The sequence below is a fragment of the Astatotilapia calliptera genome, chromosome 8, assembly GCF_964374335.1.
Source record: "Astatotilapia calliptera chromosome 8, fAstCal68.1, whole genome shotgun sequence".
Taxonomy (NCBI): Eukaryota; Metazoa; Chordata; class Actinopteri; order Cichliformes; family Cichlidae; genus Astatotilapia; species Astatotilapia calliptera.
In genome coordinates, this window is record NC_137429.1 from 10,135,309 (window position 1) to 10,147,404 (window position 12,096).

At 44.5% G+C, this 12,096-nt stretch overlaps 1 protein-coding gene across 2 annotated transcripts in view; it reads right to left on the minus strand.

The window, feature by feature from the left end:
• ptprea (protein tyrosine phosphatase receptor type Ea) overlaps nucleotides 1-12,096 on the minus strand; it is a 63,883-nt gene that overhangs the window by 32,885 nt on the left and 18,902 nt on the right. The gene's annotated exons all lie outside the window — the stretch shown is intronic.

Below are 12,096 nucleotides of genomic sequence, written 5' to 3' on the forward strand. Positions count from 1 at the left end.
GAGAGCACAAATTTCAGAGGATAGCCTCCTCAAAGTAATGAGTATATGGTACTGTATATAGACAGTAACACCTTGCCTTTCATCCATAATGATGCTATTTAGCTTTGATGTAAATTGAGAAGAAAGCATGAACACTGTCTTCATAAAAAAAAAAAAAAGAAGAATGGTGGAGATGGCACAAAGTCCAAGACAGTGGTAATGGATGGCTATGCACTGAATCCACACACACTGGGAAAAACTTTCATTAGTTTATTTTTGGGAAGTCCCATTTTGCAAGCCATCTATAATACAAATTACTCTTTCAAAACACTTGGTATCCCAGCTCACCTTATTTGCAAATTTAAAAAAAAAAAGGCTCCACATCTTTTCTATATGTGCCAGAAATGGAGCATAGGTTTACATAAATCCACCTCCTGTATGTCTGCCAACACATTTTTAACAATTTCAGTCTGAATGTGTGAGAAAACCCTCCGTTACCCATGGGAGACCTGAAAGGAGGGTATAAAGAAGGAGGGGAGGATGGGTGAGGAAATGGGGACAAGGAACACAATTTATCTAACTGAGAATCTGGGGGAAGCTTTTTTTTATGTGGAAACCTTATAAATAAAGTTTCACCTTCAGCTGAAGGATTCTTGGATAAAACTTTAATTCTTAAAAATCACATTTCTAAAAAAGAAAGAGAAAAACACAAAAACACAGAAGAAAAGAAAAGATTTCAGCAGTTTTCACTTGATAGCGATGGGGAGCATGCATGCCGAGTGGTTGCTATGGTGACTGTCACGTCTAGCCGTGCGAAAGGAAGGTGCGGATGGAGGGGTTTCTCTCCCTCTCTCTGGCTGTTACAATAAACTAATAGAAACATCTCCTAAAGCCCTATCCTTGTTCTGCCCTTTCCCACTGGAAAACAGGCAGTCAACATTTGCTGTAATAAATGAATTGCCACACTTCAGGATTCCCATGATAATCAAATAACAGCACAAGCCAAAACATCCAGATTCAGGAAGGACAAAGTGGAACAGAAACCAAATTCCGCCCCCAAAAAGGAAATATCATATTGTTAAGTTTGCACAATATAGTTTTAGATTATAACAAAGTTCCTGGGAAGCACCATGAGAGACTGCTTTAAATCTCATATCGTCTCAAAGTGCATAAATAAATAATATAAGGTCTGACAGTGTGGAGCCAGATCAAGAAAACTGTTGAATAATAGAAGAACCTTCCTGTAATGCAATCAGATGCAGTGCATCACTGAGAGCAAAGGACTGCAAACCGTGAAAGCTGCTAAAAGCAGAATACAAACGTGTACAACTTTGTACGTGTAAAACTGAATTACTGTGAAAAGCAGTAATACATCAAAAATTTTGTGTCAGATACAATATTTAACTCAATCTCTTACGGGGCACATGAAAAAGGCAAAGTATGCATAGTTGTGACAGGTGGGGGGAAATACGATGAAGTGAGTCAGTCAATCGTGCGTGCACATTTTATTATTGTTATTTAAAAAAAATGTCTTGTTCTCCACTACAGCTGCAAAATAAATATCATTTAAACTAAAGCAAGACCAATATAACCAATTGTATTTAGCAAGCCAGGTTGTCCGTGATGACTGCATACAGCTCTCACTTCGTCAAACAGCGCATGCGATAAAACAGCCCATAAATAATCAGTCGTACTTGTCAGATAAAATATGCTAGGGTACGAAATCATTTGCACACCTAGAGGGGTATAAAATACATTCTGAGCTCAATATGCATTATAAGTAAACACAGCCAAAAGGTCATGTGTTCCACAAAGATACGCAAACAACAGCTCGGCTACTGGGATTAAAAGCAAATAGAGTTAAAACTATAGTCAAACAGGAATATATATAGAAAAGAAACTTAATAAAAAAAATCATCTTCCTCTCTGATGTTCATCTCAGCGAGGAACAGATTGTGCAAGTGCAACATATGTGCTTTTCCTGCAGGTGTAAGATTTACAGCTCTGCACCAAATCTCGCATACAGCTGTCATTTTCCCTGCCAAAGCCTGTTAAGTTCAACCCAAATAGAACCAAGGTGACAAACAGCAGGTCAAACACAGATGGACACCAATATGTATGTAGCAGACATCTTTGACTCATCTACCTCTCCAGGGTTGTGGTCAATCAGATTAGAGCATCACACTGAGATTTCCGAATACACTAACACAAATCCAATTATAGAGATAAGCTCTGCGGGCAGCTACTCCCATCACACACACACACACACACATACACATAGAATGAGAGAGGAGAGAGATGTCACTTCACCCTAGCTGCTATCGGGCCCCAGCATCAGTCCAGCACAAAAGTCCTCTCTGACCTGCCACTATGTGTCACTTCCAAAAACACAAAGCCTCTATGAACAGTTCACAACTTTCCCAAAGACTGATACAGACTGATTCATTTCCAAGCAATAAGGAAAATATGACCTTTGTGTCACGGTTCTGGGTCAGTTTGACCCAGTATTTTGAGTTGTTATGTTTTGGTTCATTTTTGAATGATGGATTGTTCTTTATGTTTCTCTGATGCTTTGTTGGGTTTTATGATGAATCTGTGTTTCAGTTATTTTGGTGTGTTTTTGCATTATGGATTGTTTTCTTATTCTCTTGTAGTGCTTGTGGTGATGATGATGATGATGATGATGATGATGATGATGATGATGATGATTTTCATGTTTCTGTTTATCCATGTTTAAGGATTTGTTGTTTCATGTATAGTTTGAGTTGCATGTGTTATATTCTGTCTGCCTCTCTGTCTGCGTCTTTGTTTAGTGGTTTCTTGTTTCCTGTTTTATTGTGAAGGTCTGTGTCTCATTTGAGTGTGTTCAGTTCTACTGCTCCCCTGTCTCGTTAGTCCAATTTCTCCCAGCTGTGTCTCCCTCCTGTTGCCCATTCCCTGATTACCACCCTGTGTATATTAGCCCTGTTTTTTCCTGTGCTCAGTGTTGTGTCATGCCATCAGACTTGCCTGTGTGTTTCAGTTTCTAGTGATTCAGTGTCAGTTCATGTTTTGTCACCAGCAATAAAGCTGACGTTTTTGAGTTTCAATTTAGTGTCTGAGTCCTGCATTTGGATCCACCTCTCCATCCGCCTGCACACAGAGCCCTGACGCTTTGAGTATTTTCTAAGTGCTACATAATGGAAATTATTAAAAGACGGTGGTAAACTTTAAAAGTTAAGGCCTATAGGAGATGAGAGCAGTTTAGCAGCTGTTTTACAAAGTGTTATAGAAATGTAAAAGTGAGAAGAGTGGCAAGGTGCACTGTGATTTATGGTGTTTAGAGTCAAACTTGAAAGGGACTAAAATCAGCCTTTATGAGAACTGCAGCAGCAGAAACGATAATGAATGGCACTTCAGAAATAAAAGCATGTGTGCCAGCTCTCTGATCTGTTATGAATGGAGCCGTGTCCCTGATTAGCCGTCACCACACTGTTGCCTTAATAATCCAGAGCAAGAGGTCAGGCAGGAATGAAGAGTGTGATTTTGTTATCCGATACTCCCTCGCCTGTCTGTGTCACTTCCAAACACACCGGTGGATCTTGGCATCCAGGTTTGATGAGCACCAGTAAGTGGCCCTCAGCCAAAGTAAGCAGGATATGAATGTGATAAGATCATATAGCAGCTCTTCCAAACTTGGCATTTGGAGTTATAATCAAGTATCTCAAAATTTCCTAAAGGGGCCAGTCAGGACTAGATCCTTTACAGACAGACTGTGGATGACCACATTGATACTGATATTTATTTAGTGGACAGCTAAATGAGAACTCTGATTTAATACGCACCTGTGGCTCTCTCAGATCGATAATCAATACCGTGATAGGGCACTAAATTACCCAGAGCTCAGAACAATTGAGCATCTGTGGGGTGAGATGGAAACAATGAACTTAAAGCTGAACTTAATATAGCAGAAAATAGGTTATTTGCAAGATGAGGATTCGCTGAAGCAAGGCCACCTTTAGCAGAAACTAACACTAACCCTGTGTGTTTGGTCTGCCCAGATTTTCCACTTCATGAATGATTATCCCTTCATTTAAACCTTTTATTTGGGTCCCACATTAGAAAGAAAGGGACATAAGTGAATGTAAATATGAAATGCCAAAATGCACACAGAAACCAAAATCAGACAGAACTGAAAGAAAATACAGCATACTTTGTTGAGATATGGGTCACGACCGCTAATTCATTTTTCCTTTGATTTCTGTGGAGATCTTTGGTGTCCTTTCAGATATTAATTTAAGATATTTCTAATCAAATTAGTTTCACAATGACATACGTTGTTTGTTTTTAGAGAAATTTCTGAGCATCTATTGGATGCTTTGCCCTAACAAAGAAAACACAATCAATGGATGAAACCTAATAACTGTATCTGGCTTTTTACATAGGGTAGATCAAAGTTTCCCCTTCTCTATTTGGTGACTGTGGAGTAATGTTAACTAAAAAATATGAAAAAACTAAAATTCGATGAGGAAAACAACTTTTATTCAACTAGAATAAAAATACAAATTTAATGTGAAAAAAAAAAGAGAACTGAAAGGATTTTGTGATAGGAGGAAACAAGGAGTCAGGTCAAATTTGTTATCACAGCTCGCCAGATGAGGTGCTGATGGGCACGTTCATTGAGACTTAACTGAAACTAAACAAAATGTAAAACAAAAAGTCAAAATGAAACTAGAACTGTAATACAAATCAATAATAATTCTGTGGTGCCTCAGTTTTCCTGTTCTAAGCTGAGAGAATAGGCACTATATATATATATATATATAGTGTGTGTGTGTGTGTGTGTGTGTGTGTGTGTGTGTGTGTGTGTGTGTGTGTGTGTGTATGTCTTCTTGACCATGGCTACATGCCTAAAAGCATTGAGTTGCTGTCACATGATTGGCTAATAAGAGATTTGCATTATCCTTAACAAGCCATTTAATATGTGTACCTAATAAAGTGGCCGGTGACTGTGTGTACACACATATGCACATATACACACAGACACATCTGTGAGTAAAATTTACGTTTTAAATGAGCAAACTGTTTATATGACTCTTTTTAATTGTATTTCATTCGCCTAAGCACCTTAAATTATGGATTGAATTGTGCATTTAGCCCGTCTGTAACAGCAAAAAAAAAGAAATGTCACGGCGGGGTGCGCCGGTGTGTGTGTGGAAACAGGACCCAAAAGCAGATGACGATGAGGAGTAGTAAGGTTTTAACAGAAGGTGAAGCTTTATTGCGATGCCGGCAGGAAATAAACCAAGAGACCAAAACAAACAGGCAAAACACTAAGAAACAAAACACTAAGCTGGCAAAAACACTAAGAAACAAAAAAACACTAAACTGGCAAGACACTAAGAAACAAAACACTAAAGGTACTAAGACCAAAAAACTATAACTATGACTGAGGTGAGATTAAACAGACGAAAACTATAACCATGACTGCGGTGATGTAAACAGACGAACCGACAATGGCATGGAGAAAACAAAAGGCTTAAATACAGACATGAGGTGATCAGGGGAAGTGGCGACACATGGGGGAAAACAGCTGACAGACATAAACCTAATGACAGGACCAGGAGAGGAAAGCTAAATACAATAAACAAAGAACACATGACATTGCCAGAATAAAACAGGAAATACTAAAACATGACAACACAACTTAACAGACCTAATACGTGATGAATAATTACAAAACCCCAAAACATAGAAAACCAAGAACAATAACTGCCTAAATTAAAGGAAAATAGGAAATGACACAAAACTGATCACATAACAAAATGAGACAAATACAAAGAAAACTCAGAGTGCTGGGTCGGAGACCCAGCCTGTGACAGAGCCCCCCCCTCAAGGGCGGATTCCAGACGCCCGAAAACACCCAGAAAACAAAACCACAACAACCCACCAAGGGCGGGCGGCGGGGGCCCAGGACGGAGGGCCAGAAACAAGGCCACAAAAAACAAAGAAACGAAAACACACAGAGCAAACACAACAATGGCACAAAAAGTCCGAGACCCGACTTCAGGAGGGCGACCATGAACCCGGCAGAACAGGAGCGAATGGCGAAGCGGTTCAGGTGGCCGCCCCGGAGGCCGACAACAAAACAAAAGACAGTTCAAAAGTTCAGGAGGCCGACCAGGAGGCCAACGGTCCAGCAGTCCAAAATCCATGAGCTCAGGGGGCCGACCCGGAGGCCAACGGTCCAAGAGCCCAGAAAACAGTTCAGGAGGCTGGCCAGGTAGAAGGCACCGGTGGCGACGGAGCAGATCAGGAGGCCGACCGGGCGGGAGGCAGCGACGGCGACCGAGCAGGTCAGGAGGCCGGCCGGGCGGGAGGCACTGGTGGCGTAGCAGTTCAGGGGGCCGTCCATGACGGCGGCGTAGTTCAGAGGGCTGTCCATGACGGCAACGACGTCCAGTCATCGGCCGGACAGAACGTGCAGGACGAGCAGGCCGGACAGGACGAGCAGGCCGGACAGGACGTGCAGGACGAGCAGGCCGGACGGGACGAGCAGGCCGGACGGGACGAGCAGGAGCAGACGAAGCTGAACACTCGGAGGCCGGACCAGGCGGAGCTGCAGAGGCTGAGGCCGGACCAGGCGGAGCTGCAGAGGCTGAGGCCGGACCAGGCGGAGCTGCAGAGGCTGAGGCCGGACCAGGCGGAGCTGCAGAGGCTGAGGCCGGACCAGGCGGAGCTGCAGAGGCTGAGGCCGGACCAGGCGGAGCTGCAGAGGCTGAGGCCGCAGCAGACAAGGCTGAAGACACGGAGGCCGCAGCAGACGAAGCACAGGCCGGAGCCGCAGCAGACGAAGCACAGGCCGGAGCCGCAGCAGACGAAGCACAGGCCGGAGCCGCAGCAGACGAAGCACAGGCCGGAGCCGCAGCAGACGAAGCACAGGCTGGAACTGGACCAGGCGAAGCAGAAGCACAGGCTGAAGCTGGACCAGGCGAAGCAGAAGCACAGGCTGAAGCTGGGCCAGGCGAAGCACAGGCTGAAGCTGGAACAGGCGTAGCAGAAGCAGAAGGTGGCTGGACGAGCTCCTCGGGCCCGCCAGCAGACGTGGCATGAGGCTGGAGGGGTTCTCCTGAACCCCCAGCAGACGTGGCATGAGGCTGGAGGGGTTCTCCTGAACCCCCAGCAGACGTGGCATGAGGCTGGACGGGCACCTCGGGCCCTCCAGCAGACGAAACTTGAAGCCGGCTGGGTTCAACTGAACCTCCAGCAGACGAAGCATGAAGCTGGCTGGGTTCTTCTGAAACTCCAGCAGACGAAGCATGTAGCTGGCTGGATTCTCCTGAACCTCCAGCAAACGAAGCATGAAGCTGGCTGGAGTCTTCTGAACCTCCAGCAGACGAAGCATGAAGCTGGCTGGAGTCTTCTGAACCTCCAGCAGACGAAGCATGAAGCTGGCTGGGTTCTCCTGAACCTCCAGCAGACGAAACATGAGGCTGGCTGGGTTCTCCTGAACTTCCAGCAGACGAAACATGAGGCTGGCTGGGTTCTCCTGAACCTCCAGCAGACGAAACATGAGGCTGGCTGGGTTCTCCTGAACCTCCAGCAGACGAAACATGAGGCTGGCTGGGTTCTCCTGAACCTCCAGCAGACGAAACATGAAGCTGGCTGGGTTCTCCTGAACCTCCAGCAAACGAAACATGAGGCCGGACGGGCTCCCCGGGCCCTCCGACTGACACTGAAATTGGCTGCACCAGCTGTACCTCCGTCTCCAAACCGGCCTGGATAGCAGTCCCACAGCAGCTTAGCTGAGCCTGATGGCTAGCTTTTCCAAGGCAAACAGTCTCTGTATAGCCGGGCTCATTAACCGGAAAAGTAGTGTCAGTTTCCATAACCTCCGGAGAAAAAACATGAGGTGCCAAGATATAGTCACTCACTTGTGTTTGTGTAATGGAGCGTCGGCGGCGCGCACGCCGCTTTTTCTTAGGAGTGGAAGACGGCGGTGAAATAGGTGGAAGTCCCTGGTAACTCCGAGGTCCCCCGAGAGCCAGTCGAGTTCCCCGGAAAGAGTGCTCGTGCTCCGGAATGAGCCACGGCTTCCACCGGAGCTCCTCCTCCAAGAGAGCGCAGAATATAGACTGGCGCTCGTCGTCGTCCAAGTCTATGGTGTCCGGCGCTTCCTCGCGCTGAACTGTGACAGGAGTATGGCGAAACTGTGATGAGGGCGTGGAAACTGGTGAGCTGAGAGGTGGTGACGCTGCGGCGAATCTCAGCGAACCGACACGAACACACTCAGGTTCCGGAGGCAGCAATGGAGATGACTGATTGTGGGGTTGTTGTGACTGGTGGGTGCTGGAAGCCTTTTCCTGACTCGACAATCCCTGGGCCTGCAGCATCTCCTTTATCTTTGTAAAGGCATCAAGTATGGCAGGTGAGTCCGGGAGCTGGAGAAGGCGGGGATCCCTCTCCATGATAGCTTCAGCAACGCTAATCATTACCTGCTTGCTCTTTAAATCGGGCGCTGTAAAGATGCGGTCGAGGATCACTTGGATCCGAGCAGTCTCCTCCAGACACTCGGTGAGAGCAGCATCCGCTGGGTCCATACTGGTCGGTTCGTTCTGTCACGGCGGGGTGTGTGTGTGGAAACAGGACCCAAAAGCAGATGACGATGAGGAGTAGTAAGGTTTTAACAGAAGGTGAAGCTTTATTGCGATGCCGGCAGGAAATAAACCAAGAGACCAAAACAAACAGGCAAAACACTAAGAAACAAAACACTAAGCTGGCAAGACACTAAGAAACAAAACACTAAAGGTACTAAGACCAAAAAACTATAACTATGACTGAGGTGAGATTAAACAGACGAAAACTATAACCATGACTGCGGTGATGTAAACAGACGAACCGACAATGGCATGGAGAAAACAAAAGGCTTAAATACAGACATGAGGTGATCAGGGGAAGTGGCGACACATGGGGGAAAACAGCTGACAGACATAAACCTAATGACAGGACCTGGGGCCCGTTCTTCGTACGTCGCTTACTACATCCAAGATCAAATGACACATCCAAGATCAAATCATCGCGCTAACCGTGAGCTCGCTAATCCGGTTCCCCGAACACACCTGCTGTTGACGATTACTACAGCTGGACGCAGGAATGTGACATCACTGGGTGTCGTAAAAGGGGCTACGCATCGATAGTAGAAACATTGATCGGCAACCCGCTGATTGGTCGGCGAAAATGTCGAAGGGGCGTGCTCGGTATTTTCCGGCAGCAGAGCAAGAACTCATGAGTGAGGGATTTCAGGAGTTTCAGAGTTTAATTAAAACGCAAGAGAACACTGCAAAGGCTGCAAAAGCAAGGAGAGAGGGCTGGCAGAAAGTTGCTGACAAATCAAACTCGTAGGTAATTTAATAATAATACTGATAATAATGGATTGGATTTATATAGCGCTTTCCAAGGCACCCAAAGCGCTTTACGATACCACTATTCATTCACTCCCACATTCACACACTGGTGGAGGCAGCTACGGTTGTAGCCAGGCTGCCATATCGCGCCATCGGCCCCTCTGGCCAACACCAGTAGGCGGTAGGGTAGATCTATCATATGACACTATATTGTCCAATATCATATGGCATTATATTATATTATAATATGTTATATTATATCCCCTTTCACATTAGAGCCACAACAGGACCCACAAGAACATGGGAACAAGTAAAAGTGGAATACAGGAGTATTCTACAGAATGGTAATATTTATCTCTTAGATTGCTTTGCGTCTCTTGGCAAGGTAATACTGGCCTGTAATACTCTGTTAGTTTGTTCATAACAGCAACCAAGAAAAGGGCAGAGGAAAAAAAGACAGGTGGTGGTCCTGCACCCCCTCGTCAACAAGTTGGTTAAGTAAATAATACCCTCACGGGAATATCGATATCTCTCTATGAGCACACTGTCGCGCTGAGCTAAAGGATCCTGTCTATCCCGCAATATACGCTGAATTCTGAGGACTCTCCTTATCAATCTTGCACCTTCCGCAATGGGTTGGTCGCGTATACGGACAGGACATGGCTGCGACAGGCTTCCCAAATCCACCTTCGCTTTTATAGCCGTGGTCTCTCATCTTGATTACACGAAGTAATTTACAATTACTACTCTGAAATATGAATTACATCTGTAATAATCACATACATGTAATAGAATGTTAATAGTTCATTTCCCTTTTTTAGGAAATGACCTGTATGTATCTGTGTGACATCAATAAAAGGATCAAGTGCTGCATTATCTTTAGTTACATTGATAATATTTATTTATGGTGAAACAGTGGAAAAATATCGCTGTTGCTTTCGTATAAATGAAGCGGACATACCTGCGTGGCCGCGATCTAATCCTGTTTACATAAAGTAAACCTGCTCCCGAGCAGGTTTACGCTTACGGCTCTGTTGCTATGACAGCAAGTCCCGGATGAGCTTCGGGGAACCGACTGATCCAGGATCACGCGAAATCGTCAACAATCTAATCCGGCTAACCTACTTAGCGAGGTACGAAGAACGGGCCCCAGGAGAGGAAAGCTAAATACAATAAACAAAGAACACATGACATTGCCAGAATAAAACAGGAAATACTAAAACATGACAACACAACTTAACAGACCTAATACGTGATGAATAATTACAAAACCCCAAAACATAGAAAACCAAGAACAATAACTGCCTAAACTAAAGGAAAATAGGAAATAACACAAAACTGATCACATAACAAAATGAGACAAATACAAAGAAAACTCAGAGTGCTGGGTCGGAGACCCAGCCTGTGACAAGAAAAGAAAAAAAGGATCAGTCTGGACAGCCTGTCAACCAAATTTTCAGTCACACAACCCAGACACAACGTGACAGACATAACAGCTGCCCAAAAAACCTTTACAAATCCTCAGTTCATTATAAGTACAGCATGTAAAAACAGTTATTATTCAGCCTTCTATCCAATAATCCGACACACATCGCCACAGTGGCAGTGTCTGTCTTCCCTTCCTCCTCTCACATCCTTCCCAAAGTTGCTCTCCCAGGAGCCTGGGAGCACCTCAGACAAAACTGGGTTAAGATTATACAAGATCCCAGCTGAGAATTCCCTGCAAAATATAAACTCCGTGAACCCCAAGTGGTAAATATTCATGAGAAACAGAGAAACAGTGGTATTCCAGCACGAGAGGGAGCAAACACATCGCCACACACAGGCATCTACAAACCATCTTCTAGTACAGACAAAGCCAAAACAACCGTGAACAGTAGACTGACATTATAGGGCATGTAAGAAACATATACACCTACACAAGGGAGGAAAAAAACTCTTGAGGATTTCTCATGCTGTGTGTGTGTGTGTGTGTGTGTGTGTGTGTGTGTGTGTGTGTGTGTGTGTGTGTGTGTGTGTGTATAAGCCACAAGTCATGTCTATCTGCGCAACCTTGTCTGGGAACTGAGATGTTTCACATGCTAGAGAGGAAAAAAACCACCAACGCCTACACGTTTTTCGCAAGAAAACTGCCAAAAATAGGGAGTGGGAAGGAATTTTTAAAATGTCTAGCTGTGATTTAATATATAACAATAACTGTTCATTTATCCACTTTACACTGTTGCTACTGAAAAAGGGGGAAAAAAAACATAGTTCAGGCTGTCTATCAGATGCCAACATAAAGATATGGATCAAATCAAATCAAAGTATCCAGTAAAGAAAGTCTCAAAAGAATAACTAGTCACTATTTTTAATTAAATTTAAAAAAAAAACAAAAAATCTTATGTAATCATCTGTGGTTACTGCGGGGGGGAAAACCATATGAGTGTGTACGTGAGCCTTGTAAAAGTCTTTTAAATGATTAGTAAGAGGCACAAGTGCTATATTTATATCTAATCTGCTGCATGTCTAGAATACCTTTCACAAAACTAGTGAAAGGTACATTCTTGATGTGGTGTGCACGTACATAATCCTATCCAAAACCTCAACACCACTGTCCAGCTTGTGGGGTAAATCTAACTCTTTTGACCACTGGTCAGGAGTACTCCCCAAGCATCACATCACTGTCATTGTATGCAGCCGACTCAGAAAACCTGCAGTCCACAAGCAGGAAGAGAAACAACAGATCATATCC